The sequence below is a fragment of the Lethenteron reissneri genome, chromosome 14 (genome assembly GCF_015708825.2).
Source record: "Lethenteron reissneri isolate LAM-NWPU_2019-01 chromosome 14, ASM1570882v1, whole genome shotgun sequence".
Lineage (NCBI taxonomy): Eukaryota > Metazoa > Chordata > Hyperoartia > Petromyzontiformes > Petromyzontidae > Lethenteron > Lethenteron reissneri.
In genome coordinates this window covers 2,732,523-2,753,426 of record NC_083792.1, presented here as the reverse complement: position 1 = coordinate 2,753,426, position 20,904 = coordinate 2,732,523, and the positions used below count along the sequence as shown (strand labels likewise).

The 20,904-nt window shown below is 50.0% G+C and overlaps 1 non-coding gene across 1 annotated transcript; it reads right to left on the bottom strand.

The window, feature by feature from the left end:
• Positions 1 to 12,698: 12,698 nt before the first annotated feature.
• Positions 12,699 to 12,889, bottom strand: LOC133342452 (U2 spliceosomal RNA). The gene has a single exon (XR_009755139.1). It is a non-coding gene; the product is annotated as a U2 spliceosomal RNA (small nuclear RNA).
• Between the last annotated feature and the right edge of the window lie 8,015 nt (positions 12,890 to 20,904).

Sequence of the window (20,904 nt, the reverse complement as noted above, 5' to 3'; positions counted from 1 at the left end):
TTTACTCTTGAATTTATTAAAACAGCTTGGTAACATTTCAGCTCCACATATACTGTAATTTGGTAAACTCATTCTGTGATTTTTTTAAAGTATTTTTTTTTGCTGTGGTAAATGTGGAATCCACCTTTTCCATCAGTACGGGATCGTGTTTCCCCTTTGCACGTGAGGGTTTTCTGTGGATGCTCCGGTTTCCTCTCGCATGTAATACCACCATATATAGAGGATTGCAGAGCTTGGGAAATTCCTGGCACCGGCTCAGTGCGTGGTTGCCTTCCCGCTCGCTCGTATGTGGCCAATTGCACCTCTCACAACGAGAGTGAGCGAATACTGTAGGCATTACAAGTTGAAATTATAATGTACATGTCCAGCCCCGTGTCAGTCCATTGCTGGATGAGGGTCCCCCAACGGGATATATATGACCATACCACTCTTATGAGTGCTGGTTGGTTAATATTGAAAGCATAGATGCGGTAGCATATAATTCGAGTAAAACAATATATTGAGCTTGGCTGCTCTTTTCTAACCACCACGTAACCCACCACACACCTGCTAGGAATGGGTGGTTGCCCATCCCCAGTACTAGCCAGGCTAAAGCCAGACTTGGCTTCTGAGACCTGACGAGATGGAGGGCGTTTCAGATTAATTGGTCACAGGTGCTACAGGATCAAAGTGTATAAAGGGGCTGTAAAGGCCTGAGAGGGGAAGTAAGTGAAGGGATATGTTAAGCTGCATGTTGAAACGTTGAGAAAGCCAACAAAAAAACTCAAAGACAAATAATGGGGGGGGGGGGGGGGGTGACACGCATTGCAAAAATACACTGAAGCAAAAATGACCTGGCAAATTGTGCAAATGCACAATCCGTACGATACCACGACCATATACTTGAGGAAATTTAGAAAGAAAAAAATATGCGTGTATGCGTGAAACGGATCACGTGTCGTACACTCCAGAATAAAAAGAAAACCCAATAAGTATCGATTTGAGGAAAGAGTACAGTAACCCCTCTCGATCCGCAAGTGTTACGTTCTTTAAAACGCTCGCGAATGCAGAAACCTTGTTCCAATGGGAAAATGGGGTCACGTTCCTTGTACGAGTGAACATAGGGGGGGGGGGGGGGAATTGTAAATGTTTATTAACAATGACTACAATAAATATATTATAAATTATAAATAACTTTTTTATTACCTTTGATTTCACAACGTTGGATGTGGTGGTGGTAATAGTGAGGAATTCAGGGGGATGATGACTCGGGAGAGGCAGGGGTTTGGTAACAACGTCCAGTTATTTTAGCACCCTGGACAGCACTAGCTGCAACACTTTCCTTAATTGCATTCGCGTTCTTTTTAATGGGCCTTACAGTCGACTCTCATAAAGTAAACATACACAATAGCGAGTTCAGAGCGGGATTACTGCGAGACTGAGGACTCATAAAATTCTGTCGGTGGTCTGTACATTCGGGAATACTGGAGTCCGGCGGATCACATAGGGAATTATTATTCATTTAGTAACTCGCAAATTTGCGAAACTCACGAATACAGAACACTCGCATAGCGAGAGTTTATTGTACTTGTCTTCATAGAGAGACTGGCCACCTCCACAGCAATGTGGAACGCTCACCAATTCTACCAATGGCTCAGGACCATGCTTGAAAACGAGCTATACCCAATACTAAATTTAGCAGACAGATGCTAATCATCTACAAGTCCAATATCATCATTAACATTACTTCGCAGGTGGTGCAAGTACCAGTGTAGCATGGTTGACATGGGCCCTGGTGCAAGGAATTAAATCGGAGCCCCCTGTCCAACATCCCCCCTCTTATTAGCCTGGCCACTGGGCCCCTCTTGTCTGTGGCCACCGGTGCAGTTGCACTGCCTGCAGAATTGATAGCTATGCCATTGGGTACATTTCTATGATCCAGCACTTTGGAGGCAGGGTTGGCTGTGATGAACAAACGAACCGTGCTATGAGATGGAAGAACAGAAAGTAGGTTTATGACCCATCTGAGCAGACCTTTAAGTATTACCCCCTTCATATGTATGCTGGGTTTTTCCCAAGTACCCCAGTTTGCTCTCATGTTCAAACATCTCAAAAAGCAATGGGACAAACATCCAAATGCACAACCCTAAACTTAAATCACTCAGAATGAAATCTCTTTGCTGATGACACTGTCATGCTAGTGTAATAAGATATTTACATCTACTGGTTGGAAAAGGGAAGCACGGGTACAGGCACCACTATAAACATTATCCAATCCCCAAAGGGAGAGGTATCTGGGCCAAAGGTGAAGGGTAGGGCCGGCCGAGAAACTCCGAGGACTGGCTAGAAAGTTCCATGAGAGGGCGTGGCCGGAGGCGGGGCCGAGCCGCGCCTGCGGAAATATAAGCAGAGGCGGAGGACTCGGAGTTGGTGTGGGGAGTCTTGGGTCCGGACTGCGTCGCTGCTCGCTGTCATCTCTCTCCGTCGTTCGGTCACGTGGCGGATCTCCTGCGGAGCTCCACCGCCCTCCCTGGCACGCCGTCAGCCAGCGGTGAGACCGGGAGCGGACGATCAACCGTGTGTGTAGTCTGTAGAAGGGAATAGCTAAGTGTGTACTTGGAGAGGAAGCCAATACCGTTGGCCTGCGCTGTGCCCATACATGGAATAAAGAAGAGTACCCTCGGCACGATGTGTCACGGAAGTCGCTCATTACACTAGTTTGGGGTAAATCTCCAAACGAAATCAAACAATCTCCAGCAGGATTTTGACTTAATTCAACCTTACCTTTCCTATACTTTGCACTCCTATCGTTTTTTATATTGTTGTAACTTTCTAACCCCACACCTTGTAACTGGGGTCCCGGGAACCCGGCTACAAGGTGGCGCGAGATGGTTAACCGCCTCGACCTGCTCCTCGTGACCATCGGCCGGCTGGTCGTGCAGCTCTCCGCGTCTGCGCCTGCCATCCAGGGGACGGTGAGTGGACCGCTGGAGCTGCCTCCTACAGCGTGGGTGCCCGCTTCGGAGACCACGCAGTTGCAGGCCACCATTTCGAGGAAGGAGGGCACGGTGGGGCCGGTGGGTGCCATTTGGCATGGGCCGAGGGACTCACCGGAGCTGCCGCTTGCAGCGGAGGTTCCCGCGGCGGAGACGACGTGGTTGCCGGGTGCCATTTTGCCCGTGGAGGGCATGGCGTGGCCGGTGGGCGCCATTGGGAGTGGGATGCGAGAAGACACTAAGGAGGCGCCGTGTCCAGCGGCGCTGCAAGGTGCCGCGTGCCGACCACGGAGCCTGCCTCCGGTTTGGGAGTTTGTGGCGGCAGGAGGCGATTGTACGGCATTCCTTCATCGCTTTGAAGCAGCTTGGGTGTCCGTCGGGTAGATGGAAGAGTAGGCCATGCGGGCCCTACCGACAGCCCTCGCCAAGGAGGGGCCCTTTAGGCCGTTTTTTGTGTTCCTCGAAGCCCGCAAGAAGCACAGGATCCTGCCCCCAGTGGGGGGACCGGCGTCAAGGACTCGGTTCACTTGAGTATTGTCCGGTAAAGCGAACTCTCCCTTGTACTGTTTATTGTGGAAAGATAGCATGTTAAAGGGTAATGGGTGCTGAGAAGGGGTTTGTATGGTGCTGTGTCGTTTGTGTTGATGATGGTTGTTGTGTTCGTTTTTTTTCCCTGCACCGCGCGCCGATTGTCACGGCGGTTATGTTGTTGGTTCGCGGGGGGCGCCATGGTTCTGCTGTGTGCCTGCACACATGCCGACTTGCTTGGGTGGAGCAGTTGTTGGTTCGTGGGGAGTGTCGCGACTGTGGTTTTGGTTGTTGTTTTTTTGGTGTATTTGATGTTCCTCGGTTGTGGGTGTTACTCTGCCTGTCCACCCAGTTGCGTTGCTGTGCATCAGCCGGGACAGCTGTTTTTTTTAAACAAGGGGGGGGTGATGTAGTGTAATAGCGCCGGCTGTGATGGACAGATAGTACACACACTGGTGAGGGTGTGCATGGTGTGTTGGCAGAGAGGAGGAACTAGAGTAAGGGTCACAAAAAACCCCATCTGGAGGCCCCTGGAACTTGCTCGTGGGTTCGAGAAGGATTGCGCGGTCAGGGCAGAGCCAAGCCGTGCTGGTAGCATCAAAGGAGCCGAGAGCGGGAGCTTGAGGCTGCCGGTTCTGGGAATGGACTCGTCTCGTCATTGCTGACGTCTCGTCGCTATCATCAGTAAATGTCTCCTCTAGATATTGCGCTACGAAGGATAGTAGTTGGCTATATCAGCCAGCGCCATAAATGTTAGACGGCTAATGTTGTATACAGGAAAGGCTAAGCTACTGTGGAGAGTGTGCGGCCGAGACCGTGATAGTTGTAAATAAAGAAAGTGCCTCCTAGAAACTCTGTCTCTGAATCGTTGACACAACACATACATAACCCACCCCAACTGGACGTCTGTGAAAAAGAGCCTCATCAGATTCCTCCAGTCTAAATACAGATTCTGATTTTGAAAAAGTCTTGAAATCCAGTTGAGTTATTCTGGGTAACTAAGTGTCATCTTTATTATAATTAAGTTGGTAAGATCACTTATACCGAGAGAGAAGGGGGCTTGGAGTCGTGTTGACATACATAATGACACAGCCACCATCCATCTGAGCCCCTAGCATGCTCTCTGATATCATCGCCTCTGCCGTCCCATCTCAATACCCGCAGGAATGTTACAGCATCTGAAGAATCTCATCCTTCATCGTGCTCTTGTGCAGTTACTATTAGATGAGAAATTTATGATCTGTGTGTAAATTAAGCCAATCTGACTGGGTATTGCTTTAATTAGAACCGTTGACTAGAAAGGTTGAAAGTTTCAACCCCGGTCAGGGTCAACCCAGCCCATCATCACCCTTCCAGAGGTGGTCAAATAACTGCCACTTTTGTGGGAGGTATTGGATTGTGGAATTTCCAACAATTATTTTGAATTGGCAAATGAGCACCACCCATCGTTAATCGAAAAATTGTGAATGTTGTACGTTTAAGTCAAGAGCACTGGTTGATTCAGCCCATCATCCTGTTGGGCTTTAAAAATGCATATCACTTTGTGAAGTCGGTGGTTTTACGGATGTCAAGTAAAGAGTTAGGACAGAAAATCTAATATTTAGTCTTTCACGACCAATATCATGATTCATAATTACAGTTGATCATTGATTATCTGGCACATGATTATCCGGCTTCCAACATTATACTACGGTCCCGGGCCGATCCAGCAAAATTGCTCCAAAGGCTGTACCAATCCGGCGATCGATACCACGTGCATGTGTGGGGGACGCGGGCCCCCGGCTCCCCCCCCCCCCCCCCCCGGGGGAGGGCTGATCTCGGGAGGGCTGCGGGCTCCGGGCTCCTTGCTCGTGAGAGACGCTGCTGCTTGACTCCTCGTTCTCGGTGAGAGGGTTGCCGCTCTCCGGCTCCTCTCCTCGCGACGCGGCCCCTCGGGTCCTGTTTGGGGGGCATGCTTCGGGGCTGGCGCTCGGCTGCATGGAATTAATTCCCCGCTCTTCACTCACACTCCTCCCGACGTGAGTAGGAGACCCTCGGCCCACCACAGCCCTCTCTGCTCTCAGGACCGCTTACCGCACGCACAAATCACAAGCACGGGAACGGAGGATCAGGGGTCAGAGGGCCGAGACCTCACTCGTACACGCGTAGCCGATTGGGTTTTTTTAATTGAAGATGATGTAAAGGGCTGTGGGGGCGGGTATTCGGGATGGGTGTTAGCCCGCACGCAGCGAACCACTGCTGAGCTTCTTGGGGAATTCATTGCACTCCAGGATCTTCTTAATTTGTGATCCGATGAAGACACTGGCTTTGACCTTTGCCTCAGACAGCTTAGGGAAGAAGTCTTGAAGGTACTTGAAGGCTGCCGACTCCTTATCTACAGCTCTGCCAAATTGGTTCATAAGGCCTAATTTTATGTGCAGTGGTGGCATCAGCACTTTCTGGGGGTCCACCAGTGGCTCCCACTTGACGTTGTTCCTCCCCACAGAGAACTCGGTCCGCTGTGGCCAGTCCCGCCTGTGATAGTGCGCCTTGGTGTCCCTGCTGTTCAAAAGGCAAAGATAGCAGGGAAACTTGGTAAACCCGCCTTGGAGATCCATCATACTTCAAGGCATCCAGCAAGGTCTTGATGCTGTTGTAATCCTCTTTGAGGTGCACCGAGTGAGTCAGGGGAAGAGACGGATACTTGTTACCATTATGGAGCATCACGGCTTTGAGCCTCCTGGATGAGCTGTCAATGAAGAGGCGCCACTCATTCTGGTTACAGGCGATTCCAATTGCCTCAAAAAGACTGGTAACATTGTGGCAGAAGCAGAGCCCATCTTGGTGGGTGAAGAAGCTGCAAAAAAGTTGGTGACGCTTCCTCTGATCTGCGACTTGCACACTTTTATCCAACAAGTTCTACTGCTTGAGCCTAGACGTCAAAATTTCGGCATTGGACTTGGGAAGATATCTGATCAAGTCGTTGAGATTTTTTTGGTTGGGGTAGTATGGGTTTCTCTCCTCAGCTCCACCTCTGAAATTGTCATCTGGATCTACAACGTCTTCCTCGCTCTCTGACTTGCTGCTCTCTTCTAAAGACGGCTGCTCTCTCACCGGAGGAGTGGGTAGAGGGAGCTCATGGCAGTGTAGCACTGGGGCAATGGATGAAGGAAGGACCTGATACGTGATAGCAAGTGCATTTCTGCCAGTCCGACGTTTGGAAGGGTCCACCATGCAAAAGTAGCAGTGGCTTGAGTGGTCATTGGGTTCCCGCCAAATTCTTGGGATAGCAAACTTCATGGCTCTCTTTTCCCCTCTGTACCATCCTACAAAAATACATTTATTTCATCCATGACTAATTTGTAAGAGATTCTCGCGACATTAACATTTTTTTTCAAAAACATTGAAAATTGTAAAACATATTAAAATAAAAAACTTTTAACCATTTAAAAAATGTTAACAAATTCTATAACACAAAATTCTGAGCAACCATTGTCCACCTTACCTTCCAGAGTTTTTTGTATTGCTCACAGGTGAAATGAAGTGCCCAAGGTTTGTTTTGATCCCCGACAGGCATGCCGAAATATGCCTTGTAGGCCTCACACATCTTAGCAGATGCTTCCACAGTACTTTTTCGCTCTTGTCTTGATAAATTGACCGCAGACATAGCAAAATGCGTCTGCCGGATGCTTGCAACCTCTTGATGCCATCTCAGAAAAATGCAGATATGTATCCACTTAGGCAGCTGGAACTAATCTGAACTGGTGGGCGTAAGGCCCCTGTATTATACTACTATTTATATTACTGGAAAGTTCAAGATGTTCTGGAAGTTACTCCAAGTTTACTCAGCACTGAATCTATCTGGAATGTTCTATAAAATAGGTAAATTGCAAAATATCAATGTCCTGGTTAGAAAAGCAAAGTTGGTAGGGAATAATAGCCATATTCTGTACTTTTGAGGCATAAGTAATTAGGAAATAACACTTACTACCCAGGAACAAACAAAATACATTTGTTACACAGTGTTATCAATACGGATTTACTATAAGAAGAGGCATATTCCAGTAACTGATCCCACATATGCCGACATTCAATTGTCAGGAGCCATTGAAGCTAATTATAATTTTATTCAAGAATCGTTCCACTCGATTTAGCTATCTTGTTTTTATTGTCATATTTATCCAGTCTCGTTTAGCCTGAATGTTACAATATAATTTGCATAAGTTGTAAATAACCAATTCTCACACGTACAATTAAATGATTCGTGAACATAAGCTATGCCTTTTTATTAATATTCTCTTTCTTAAAACGTATCTTAATTTTGCGCTCAGCGTCATGGCACAAGCAAACCATTTAATTTGGAACTCTGGCAGAGCAGTGAATTTCCCCGTGGCAGATAATCAATAGAGCATGATATCCCAAAACTACTGCTCAAATCTTTAATTTACTTTGTATTCACACAGAGAGAAATCACTTTTCCCTGCAGCCTGCCTCCCTTACCTTGATGCAATCAGTTTTCATTGGGTCGCTGGGTACCAAGAAATCCAGGGGATAGTCGTCACCTTGATATCTCCTGCCCAGTTCACTATCACTTCTTAAGCACCTCATAATACGGGCAGAGGGACCCTGAACCTCGCAAAAGAGGCACTCCACATAGCCACAACAAACATTTTCCACTTGAGTAAACACTTTGCAAGTCAGATCTGGGGCATGAGTAGAGCAAAAGTGCATAGAATCACTCCGGCTCCTCCAGCCAATCGGCTAAAACATGGATTTCGGCGCCAATTTTCATTGACGCTGCTTCTGTTACAGCAGCAGCAGCAGTTCCACTTCAGGGAGAAGAGCGAAATTGGAAGCGTATTTTACTTAACAATACGTTTCCAAGCAGCACTACCCCTGTAGATGTCATACTAATTCGAGAATCTATTGAAATTGAGAGAAATACAAATAACTTTAACCGTTCTGACAGCTTCAGGCTTGGTGCTGTTTGTAAGCGTATTATTAAGTATTATTAAGTAACTTAGTTGTTTGGGGGCTCCTATGGCGCCCCTCAAAAGCATTTACGGCCTTCAGCCAGGAAAGTCACAAAATGTGCACACGAACGACGCATTAACACAAGTACCCGATGCTCCGTTTTTAAGTTTTGAAATGATACATCTCTGAATTTTATTATGTTTTGAATTAGATAATGTTCTTCTTGTTGTTCTTTCGGTAAAGCCAAGTAGAAGGTAAATAATAAAAGAATAAAAATAAAACATAATAAAAAATTCTCAAGACGTTTCAGGTTTTGTATTATTTCCCTTCTACGTGACTTTACCGAAATAACCAAGAAGATGAATCCCTGCAGTCACGAAAGCTTTAAATCTAAAATTAGATAATGTTATTTCTTCATTAAAAGCTTATATCATTTAACATCTGGAAGGCTTCATTGAAAATGACATTTCGTGTGAATTTTCTCTCGTCGTTAAGTAGATGTCCTTGCTGAGGGATCGGTTCGATGCGGACTTTCACCTATTTGGGATTGCGGGATCGAGATAAGGATACATAAATCTGGCCGTGCGAGAAGACAGCCGTCTGCAGATCAATTCCAACGTAATCGAACGTCTGTCTCTGCGCCTCCGTCGTTCATGCACGGGGCGCGTAGGTTTGCAGCGCCCCCTGCATGAAAACGACGGGAAGTGCAGCGTTCATCTATATAAATAAAATCGTGAATCTGTCTGTCTGTGTGTGTGTCTGTGTGTCGCCGGATCATACGCACTTTCATTGGACGGCGGTTGCCCCTGGCAATGGGTAGCGACGCCTTCGCCGCTTTCATTGGACGGCGGTTACCCCTGGCAACAGGTAGCGACGCCTTCGCCGCGGGGTGGACGCCATTTTTTATTCCCGTTAAAAATAGGCGCACGCATTAACACAAAGTTTCACGTCCTCTTCACTCCCCCCCCCACCACAATGTGTGCAATTACTATTATAGGGTCGGTCGATTATTAAATTATAGCGATTAGACAGTATTATTGTAGCGCGGAGGGGGGGGGGGGGGGACCGCACCCGTACCCAGCCTCAACCGGGTGGGAAAATCAGGCGAGGCCGGAGGCTCTGCACGGTGCTAGGCCTCGACACCCACCACGCGACTCTCAGGTAAATTCATCAAAGTTACACGTCTTCTTCACTCCACCGCCACCCCAATGTGTGCAATTACTATTATAGGCTCGGTAAATCATAAAATTATAGCGATTACACAGTATTATTGTATCGCGGGGGATCGGCGCGCCTCACTAAAACCCTACAACGGATCGGCGCGCCTCACTAAAACCCTACAACGGATCGGCGCGCCTCACTAAAACCCTACAACGGATCGGCGCGCCTCACTAAAACCCTACAACAGATCGGCACGCCTCACACAAACCCTACAACGGATCGGCGCGCCTCACTAAAACCCTACAGCGGATCGGCGCGCCTCACACAAATCCTACAACGGAAGCGTAACGCATTGTAGTGTCGTTGTTAGCGCGCCACGCTACGAACCCGGCGACCCGAGTTCCATTCCCGCTCACGGCCACCACCGGTGACGATTATTTGAACCGGTCCTGGGCCTCCCCTAGGTCGACTCAGCCTCAAAATGAGTAACTGCTGTGGCGTATGAACATCGCCACTGGGGAGACAAAGGCGGCCTGGCGTCGTGGATCCAAGACCCGGGCGAAGCCGGGTAGTACAGCTAGTAGAAAATAAAAGCGTAGGAAACGAGGAACTGCAATCTTGTCGCGTGGTGAAATTACTCGCAACTATTTACAAATGCAATTACTTTTATTGCAGTTAGTGTTGCTGCTGCGTTGGCAGTGGTTGCACAAACACAACAAAAAACTCGCAAAGATGAGCGTTTTGAATTAGCTCAATTAAAAAAGAGGGATGACATTGTCATCCTCTCAGCCGACAAAGGAAATGCCACTGTCATCATGGACAAAACAGAATACAACACCAAAATCCAAGAACTACTCAACGATGGCAGCTATACAAAAATAAAAAGAGACCCCACCAACAGCCTCATCTCCAAAACCAACAAAATCATTTCTGCTTCAACCGCATTAATTGATCAGACCAAACAGTTCTCGTTGAAACCTTCTGCAGCCAGGCCACCAAGATTGTATGGCTTGCCAAAGATACATAAAGAAGATACACCTCTTCGTCCCATTGTCTCTACTATCAACTCCCCCACTTACAAACTGGCTCGTTTTTTGTCTGAAATCCTACGGCCTTTCACTGGAAAAACCACCTCTGCGGTACTAAACTCTACTGACCTGGTATCGACAATCAAGGGGATTTTTCTGTCCCCAGACGACCTGCTTGTCAGTTTTGATGTGGTTTCCTTGTTCACCAAGGTTCCTGTGCCTGACACCATCGCAATCATTGAAGACTTGGTTCATCAAGGACTGAATACTGGGGTACCCCCTGGTGAGACACTGCTTAACCAATACATACTTCACCTGGAATGGAACCTTCTACAAGCAAACTGAGGGCACCCCAATGGGCTCCCCCCTATCTCCGGTTGTAGCCAACATTTTCATGGAGAAATTTGAGACTGACGCCATCCAGACTGCCACTCTACACCCGACCTTATGGAAGAGGTACGTAGATGACACTTTTGTCATCTGGCCACATGGCCGGCCTGCTCTAGACCAATTTCTCGACCACATCAATTCCATACACCCAGCCATCAGATTCACCATGGAGGTCGAAAAAGATGGCAAGCTACCCTTTTTGGATGTCCTAATTAAAAGGAGACCTGATGATTCAATGAGCCATTCTGTCTACAGGAAAGCCACCCATACGGATGCCTACCTAAAACCGGATTCCCACCACCATCCATCCCAGAAGAACTCCCTCATCAAGACTCTATACCATAGAGCCCAATGCATCTCCGACCAGGAACATATTGCCAGTGAACTCAAACACGTACGCCAAGCTCTTAAGGCTAATGGTTACTCCGACTACACAATCCGCAAGGCCATCACTCCAACCGTCAATAAGGATCCTGCTGAGGAGCCTTTCAAAACCATCACCTTACCCTACATTGCTGGGGTCACAAAAAAGATCTCCAAAATCCTGATTAAACACAAGATTCAGGTACGATTCAACACAGTACATAAAATCCGTGATCTGGTCCCGTCTGTAAAAGACGTGGTTCCAGACATACAGTACCCTGGCGTCTACAAACTAAGTTGCCTCTGTGGTAGCAGTTACATTGGAGAAACCAAACAACATGTCTCGGACCGCATCCGTGAACATAAAGCAGACCTGAAACACGGTAGGACAAACACCTCAGCCGTGGCAGATCACTGTTACAATTCAGTGGGCTCACATGACATTGACTTCTCCAAGACAGAGGTTCTCTGCAAGCCATCTGGCTACCATGAGAGATTCGTTCATGAGGCGATCCACATATACAAACATAGAGACAATTTTAACTGAGAAGATGGATTCTGGCTCAGCAATCATTGGAAGGACGTAATAAACCACTTCGGATCTTAACTGATTGTTGTTCACGTTTATGGTGACTTTCAGACCGCAGTCCACTCACTGGCATTAACTGTGTATCTTGTGTTCTCCACAGGGAATGCATTATTTGCTCCGCTGTGGGTCTCCTGCCTCCGTTCTCCCATTCACATGTTTCATTGCTTCTACATACTATCAACATGCCCTCCCTTTGTTAATGCTACCCCCCTCCCTTTGGTGCTGCAGATCCTGCATAATGCATGGGCATAATATGACTTTGAAACCCCCCCGCCCACCTCCTACGCATTTCCCATGAATATGCTAAATTCCTCTTGATATGCACATTCTTTTGTTAAGGCTCTCTTCTTCTTCCACCTCCAACTCAGCTTATATATAAGCTCCTAGCTTGGCAGTGTCTCATTCTTCACCTGAAGACGGCTGCTTGCGTTGTAGCCGAAACGTCGTGAGAATTATTCGATTTTATTATGTTTTATTTTCATTATTTTATTACTTCCCTTCTAGGTGACTTTACCGAAAGAACCAAGAAGAAGAAGTAGACTATGTTGGGTTTGCATACCCCATTTACGCTGTTTGTCCGTAATTGGGTGCGTTCTCTCCTGTGTTATTACCAGTCCCCTCCATCTTCTCATTTGTGCCCTGGATAGCTGTCAAATTTAAAAAAATAAAAAATCTATCAAACTCTTTTCACAGGTATCCAGTCGGTGTGGGTCAAGAAGTACCATTCCCGGAGAAACTGCAATACCGGGTTGATGCGCGGAGTGGACGGAGCAAGCCCCTATTCCATCTCCCTGTCCCAAAAATCTATTTAATATAAGGTACCACAATGTGGTACATATCAGATATTAAACTGATAAGAACAGATACTACACTTGATCTTAGTCAAAAGGCCGAGAAGCGATAACACACACCTGCCAGTGGTGGAGATTACATATGAAGTATTGGAAATGACGGCAGGAACTTCTTGACGGGTAACACACTTTTATTAAATCTTGTCGTGTCACAATACAACGTGTGGTCTCTATTCTTTTGACTATACACTCCACATAACTCGTGTAGACTCTATGCCTCTGGCTACACACAATGCACTTGACTCGTGTAGACCCTATGCCTCTGGCTACACACAATGCACTTGACTCGTGTAGACCCTATGCCTTTGGCTACACACCATGCATTCGCCTCTGGGTTACACAGAGTCCCGGTCCCGTTAGGACAGCGGGACTAGGTACCGCAGGGCCCTATCTCTTCGATCCCCGTCTTCATTCTTCGCTGGTTACATACTGCCTTTACGCCTGTGTGCATCCCCTTTTATAGCCCCTGCTCACGGGAGACGGAGCTGATGCGGACGTCGACGTGAGCATCGCTCCTTAGTTAACCAATGACGACGCGCTATCTCTACGATCCGTTTTCCCCAGCGCGTGTTAACACTACTCAACCAATCACACCGCGCTGCCACCCGATCACTCCCTCTCAGCGCGTCACCGGCACACAGCCAATCAGCACCACGTAACCCACGACCCCGCGCTGACCCCTGATCCTCCACCGTCAGCGCGCGTCACCACATACACAGCCAATCACTACGCGCTGGCACACGATCCCTACCCCAGGGCGTATCACCACTACATCACCCCCTCCCACATAGCTTGCAGCCGGCCCGGCTGCTAACCAACAACACAACCCAACGTCAACGCAATAATAAAAAAAAAAACCCACCCCCCAGTGTGCCCCGTAACGCAACAACAACAACACAACAGCAACACTTAAATAAGAAGCAATGTACAGCCCGACGAACAACACAATAAAAGCGAACTCCAGAAAACGAACGCGCCAAGTGTCTCTGTGACTAAACGCAGTGACGAGGCGCTTCGGCTGCCTCGACTCCTCACGTGGTAGGTCATAAAAAGTAGCGCGACCTAGCGCGAGTCCGTCTGGCTGGTCCGTCGTATGGGACGGGACTCTGGCGACCGTCCGGTGGCTCGGCAGCTCTAGACGGCGCGGATCAGGCCTGGAAGGACCGGCCCCGCCGCGAAGATCCGGCCGCCGGTGGTCGGCAGCTGTCAGTTCCGAGACACCTGGGAGCGGATCAGGCGGAGACATGTGAGGATCAGGCAAAGACATTTCCCCCTTAGGGTCGTCGGTCACGTCACATGCTCGGCCCTCACGACACAAGGGGAGGCCATATGGAGGCGAGAACGGTTTCAGTCAGGAGGGGTGGACGTACCAACGGCGCTTTCCCCATTTTATCTGAACGCACTGGGGGCGTGCAACCCGCACGACCTCCACGGGTCCCCGCCATGGCTTCAACAATTTAGGCGACGTAGCCAAAGGTGCCTGAGGGCAATGCAGCCAGGCCCTGTCACCTGGTTCCCAGTTGTGCACGGACACCTTCCGTGCACGCAACCGCTCGTTTGCAATTTGGCGAGCCCGCGAATTAAGCCGTGCGGCCTCCCTTGCCTCTGTCAGCTTATGAATATTAAATTTAATATGCTCTGCCAATTTCGAATTAGTTCGTGGTGTGGGCAGGCTCAGCTGCGTTTCCATGGGCGGGTCGGCTTCCCGACCGTACATCAGATAGAACGGGGAAAATCCCGTAGCTGCATGGGGGGCCATTCTATACGCGGCGAGGACCCCAGGGACCTGCAGGTCCCAATCAACATGTGCCTCACACACCTGCTGGCACAGCATAGAAGTCAATGTCCTGTGGAGTCTCTCCACCATCCCGTCCGTCTGCGGGTGGTACGGGGAGGTACGCATCTTCTTAGTACCCAACAGGTCGCACACCTCTTGCAGCAATTTACTAGAAAAAATTTTCCCTTGGTCGGTCAGCAAGCGTTCGGGAGCCCCCTTGTCCAGGACGTAGCCCTGGACAAAGGCGTCCGTCACAGCCGCCGCCGACTGGTTGGCGAGTGGCCACGCCATAGGCCACCGGGTAAAATATTTGACCCCCACCAACAGGTACTTATTACCCCTAGGCGTGACTGGAAAAGGCCCCAGAATATCGAGCGCAACGAGCTCGTTAGTGCGCGAGACCTGAATAGATTGCAGCGGTGGATTAGCTGCCACGGGCGGTGGTTTCCGTCTGGCGCACTCAACACAACCCTTCAGAATATTCACCACGTCACACCCCATCCCCGGCCAATAATAGTCACGCTGAAGCAGGGCAAGCGTTTTGTTTACTCCCAAATGCAAGAGGCGTTCGTGTGCGGCCAAGACAACTTTCCCCCTCACAGCAGAAGGCACCACAATCGCGTGCCGCCGGGACAAACTGTCCCATTTCATTAACAGGCCTTGCTTAAGTACGTAGGAGCCAGTTCGTTCATGGTCACCTTCGGAACCCCCCGTCTTGCGGCGCAATGCTAGCAGGGAGCTGTCCGCCATTTGGAGATGGCCCCACTCAATCAGCGACAGTGAGAGCAGCGAGTCCTGACCCCCTGGGGTAGCGGGAACATCCCCAATTGGTGTGCCCGCGGTCGCAACCAACGCCCCCATACCTTCCGTAACTGGCGGTTTACAGCGCGCCGATCCCGATAAGCACGCACATTTGTGACAAGGCAACAATCGCGACAGAGCATCGGCATTTGTGTGTCGCAACCCCTTACGGTATGTAGTCGTTAACTGATAGTCCTGGAGGACTTCCAACCACCGTGACAATTGGCCCGAGGGCTGGGCGACCCGCAATGAATACTGGAGCGCCGCGTGGTCCGTCCGGACCGTAAAGTGACGACCATAGAGATATGGTCTGAATTGTTGTACGAAAAAAACAATGGCAAGCAGCTCGCGATGGGTGACGCAGTAGCGCTGCTCTGCCGGCGACAACACCCTGCTACCATAGGCGACCACCCGTTCGACCCCCCCAACGACTTGGGACAGCACCCCCCCAATGCCCGTGTTGCTAGCATCCGTGTCTAGCAAGAAGGGACTCGCAAAGTCAGGATAGCGCAAGGGTGGGGCACCTACCAAGGCGTCCCGGAGGGAGCAGAATGCAGCCTCCTCCTCCGGTCCCCATCGGAACTTCACTCCTTTCGCCGTTAGAGCGTGCAAGGGTTTTGCAATGGTGGCGAAGTGCTCAACGAATCGGCGATAATAAGAAGCAAAACCGATGAAACTGCGCACGTCCGAAACTGACGTGGGCGTCGGCCATGAACTGACACAGTCCGTCTTCGCGGGATCGGTAGAAATCCCCGAAGAGTCGACAATGTGACCCAAGTATCTAACGGATTTACGAAAAAGGTGGCATTTGGCCGGTTTAAACTTTAATTTAGCCGATCGCATTCGCAAGAACACCCCTCTCAATCGCTGGAGGTGTTCCTCAAACGTTTTACTGAAAACAATGACATCGTCAAGGTAAATCAGGCACGTATCCCATTGCAAGCCCGACAAAACCAACTCCATAAGGCGCTGAAACGTCGCAGGAGAGGAGTGAAGTCCCATGGGTAACCGGTTAAACTGAAACAGGCCCCCTGGAGTCCGAAATGCTGTCTTAGGTTTAGACTCTTCGTCGAGTGGCAACTGCCAGAATCCGGATAATAAATCAAGAGTCGAAAAGTATCGCGCACCAGACAATGCATCGAGGGACTCGTCCATCCTGGGGAGCGGATACGCGTCGGCCACAGAGATCTTATTCAGGCGACGGAAATCTACGCAAAATCGCAAGGACCCGTCCTGCTTTTTAACGAGCACAATAGGTGCTCCCCAAGGACTGGAAGAAGGCGAAATAATGTCGGCTTCTAGCATATCGTTAACGGCCGACTGAACATGTTCCTTCTCATCAGGACTCAGTCGGAAGGGATTTAGCCTGACCGGTTGCGCATCGCCCGTTTCAATGTGGTGGCGTAACAGGTCCGTGCACCCAATGTCATACTTATGTTTACTGAACACATCCGAAAATTCTATCAGTAACCCGCGTAGCGCACCCAACTGTACCGCTGACAAATCGTCAGAGTCCGCGCACAGCGAATCGACCCATTCGAGGTCCTCCTTCGGTTTAACGTTTTGCGTGGGGCTCGGATCAGCCTGCGCAACCAGCCGCTCTTCCGCAGGGACCCGCGCCGCGTGAGCTAGCACGGTGCCCTGCTGAATGACGGCCGGCCGTGACCCAGCGTTTAAAACCATCACAAACGGATCCCTGTCAGCCCCAACCAAAGTGTGAGCCACCGACAAATCGAGACCTCCAACAGCCCTATTAGGAGGACCCAAAAGCATGCCTTGTTCCGAGGTCTCCCTCACCCATGGTTTCCGCAACCGGAGGGGAATTAACATTTGTGAACCCGGGGGCACGTGCACGGTCTGTGTTGCTAACGCTTGTATCGTAGCGCACGCCGTCCGAATTTCAGTAGGGTTCGTCAAAAATGAAATACGGCGACCCGATGGTAGTTCAATGCAACGCTGATCAATGAGAATTTTGATGGGCATTTTTGCCAAAAAAATCAGTGCCCAATAGACAAGGAACCGCCAGGGAGGACGAAACGAAACGGGTCCCGACAATTTGACATCTCCAATGCAAATGGACGCCCTAATCTGACCGATAATGCCCAACGATCCCCCATTAGCGGCGTAAAATGGCACATCCACCGGAAGTAGCGGACGACATTGTACAGGGAGAATGTTATAAATGAGGTCCGATATAATAGTCGCCGATGCCCCCGTGTCCACTAACACCCTGACCTCGACCCCATCAATAGATCCCGTAACGACGGATGAACCCGCTGAGGCAGCCACTATTCTGTGCCCTAACTCCGACCATTTAATGTCTCCCCGGTCCCGGCCGAACCCCCCTCGCCGAACCGAATCCCCGAACCCTAACCGGCTCTCCTCCGCCGCAACGCGACGGCCCATGCGTGTCGAGTATGCGGGCCGAGCATGTGAGGTGCCGCGACTTGCCGGGGTTTGTAGGGATGACTTGGGGCCTTGTTCGTCGTCCAGCCGAGGTCCCATGGCGCGCTGACGTGGGGCGCGGCAACCGGACGCCACGTGGCCCCGGAGGCCGCAGTTATAACACGTGATGAGAGTCGTCGGAGATCTCGGTTGCTCCAGCTTGCGGGCCGATCGCAGAGGCGAACGACCCCCCGACCTCCAGTCCCCCGGTCGTCCCGCGATGAACGCCTCCTCTCGTGGGCTGACGACTTGGGGTTCGGTGACTACCGGGCCCGGAGCTGAGGCCACGGCAGCGTTGCAGACGACCCCCTGTTTACGTTGAAGGACCTCGTGCGCTTGTATACTTGTAGCGACCCGTAAGGAAGAAATATCGATCTCGTCGGCCGTGTTGATGGGGACCCCCAGGTCCTGCGCCAACTTGAGCAGTTGCTCCAAAACCATCGCATCTTGGCCCTCCTCGTCCATACGAGGGAACGCGGCGTCGGCGAGAGCCAGCAACGCCGTGCGATAGGCGAGCACGGTCTCCGTGGTCCGCCTTCCGCCTTGCATAAAAATGATGGCGACACGCCTAGGGAGGACCGTAGACCTTGGCCATGAGAGCCAGCGCATCCTTGAGCGTGGAGCGGTCCGACCTGCGTGTGGACGTGAAGGCCGCGAGCGCGTTGTCGTCCAGCATGGCAGGCAGTGCCCGCAGTGCCGTAGCGTCGGACCAGGCGGACATCTCCTGATGCGCCAAAAACCTGCGCTGAAATTGGCCCCAGTCCCCGCCTTCCGCCTTGAAGGCTGACAATATGGGAAGGCGCTGTTGAAAGATGAAGTCGTCCTCCGCCTCGTGGTTCCTCTCCGCCGCCCCGTCGGTGTGTAAGATGGCGGCCCCAGTGGCGGGTGTCTGATGGCGGTCCGCAGAGCGCGTTGGTGACGTAAGCGGGCGCGCTTGGAGAACCGCTGCCACGTGGTGGTGTCCGTTCCCGCCAAAAGTCGGCGCAGATGAAATGGCGGGAATCGCCAAGTCATTTTGGCGGGAATCTGCGGGGCGACCCTGTAGAACGTCCGCCGCCGTCCCCGCTCCTCCCGACGAGCTGATCTCCGCCAGGATGGACGCGGCGGCGAGCAGCAGCTCCGCCAGACGGGAGTGCGCCTCGCGGAGCACGGCATCGGTCCCCCGTCGCTCGTCCGGTGCCGTCGGCGGATCCTGCAGCGTGGGCAATTCTTCGTCCTCATCCCCCGATGCCAGCTGGCCCGAGTCGTCAAGGTTGTCCCCGCGGTCAATCCCGTGGGTCCGACGGGTCTTCCTTGTATCCATGCTTGGAAGACCGTTTCACTTCTGACGCCAGTTGAAGTATTGGAAATGACGGCAGGAACTTCTTGACGGGTAACACACTTTTATTAAATCTTGTCGTGTCACAATACAACGTGTGGTCTCTATTCTTTTGACTATACACTCCACATAACTCGTGTAGACTCTATGCCTCTGGCTACACACAATGCACTTGACTCGTGTAGACCCTATGCCTCTGGCTACACACAATGCACTTGACTCGTGTAGACCCTATGCCTTTGGCTACACACCATGCATTCAACTCGTGTAGACCCTATGCCTATGGCTACACACCATGCATTCGCCTCTGGGTTACACAGAGTCCCGGTCCCGTTAGGACAGCGGGACTAGGTACCGCAGGGCCCTATCTCTTCGATCCCCGTCTTCATTCTTCGCTGGTTACATACTGCCTTTACGCCTGTGTGCATCCCCTTTTATAGCCCCTGCTCACGGGAGACGGAGCTGATGCGGACGTCGACGTGAGCATCGCTCCTTAGTTAACCAATGACGACGCGCTATCTCTACGATCCGTTTTCCCCAGCGCGTGTTAACACTACTCAACCAATCACACCGCGCTGCCACCCGATCACTCCCTCTCAGCGCGTCACCGGCACACAGCCAATCAGCACCACGTAACCCACGACCCCGCGCTGACCCCTGATCCTCCACCCTCAGCGCGCGTCACCACATACACAGCCAATCACTACGCGCTGGCACACGATCCCTACCCCAGCGCGTATCACCACTACACATACGCCAAGACTCTCTCTACACCATGGGGCCTCCACCCGTTACTTCGCACAATAAATACCGACTTAAAGCTTTCGTGACTGCAGGAATTCAAATTCTTTGGGCCTTTCGGTAAAGTCATGTAGATAGGTTCAAAGAAAATATCCAAAAATAACAAAAAACTTCTTTGTTATTTTTAACACCATGGCACATGCGGAATGGTCGTGGTAACTTATTGTGCGAATATTATTTGGGTCTTTCGGTAAAGTCACATAGATAGGTTCAAAGAAAATAACAAAAATTACAAAAAAATACTTTACGTGACTTTACCAAAGAATATGCGCAAAAGTTATCACGACCGTTCCACATGTGCCATCGTGTTAAGAGATACGGAATATTAAACAAGCATCAGTCACGCACACGGCCATTCATATTTGAAACCGGGACAAAATCTCAATTTCTGCAAAAGGCTTTGGCACACCCAGAAATAATTAAACCGAGTTTGTTTCTGCCAACAAACAAGGAAGTTCTTAGGTGCAAGTGTAATTGATTCAGAGAATTAGAATCTGAAAATGCTAATTTAATAATACAAATTGTACGACCAATACATATGAATGAAAAAAAACTATCGAAAAAATATCGTTCGTTAATAAACACTGTCCCTAAAGGAAGGTATAGAAAAAATTTCAGCCTAATGCCTTTCTACATAGCACATGAAGCAAGATAGACTAAGATAGGTAAATTACGGAATTATGGCCAATACTGCGTTATGAAGACGTAACAAACAGAGCAGTACAGGATAAAACAAACTGTTTGTATATAAGTGTATATGAGATATTACTTCTTGACCCACACCGACTGGATACCTGTGAAAAGAGTTTGATAGATTTTTGAAATTTGACAGCTATCCAGGGCACAAATGAGAAGATGGAAGGGAAATGGGGTTTGCAAACCCAACATAGTCTACTTTTGTTTGATGATATCCCTCCCCCAGCA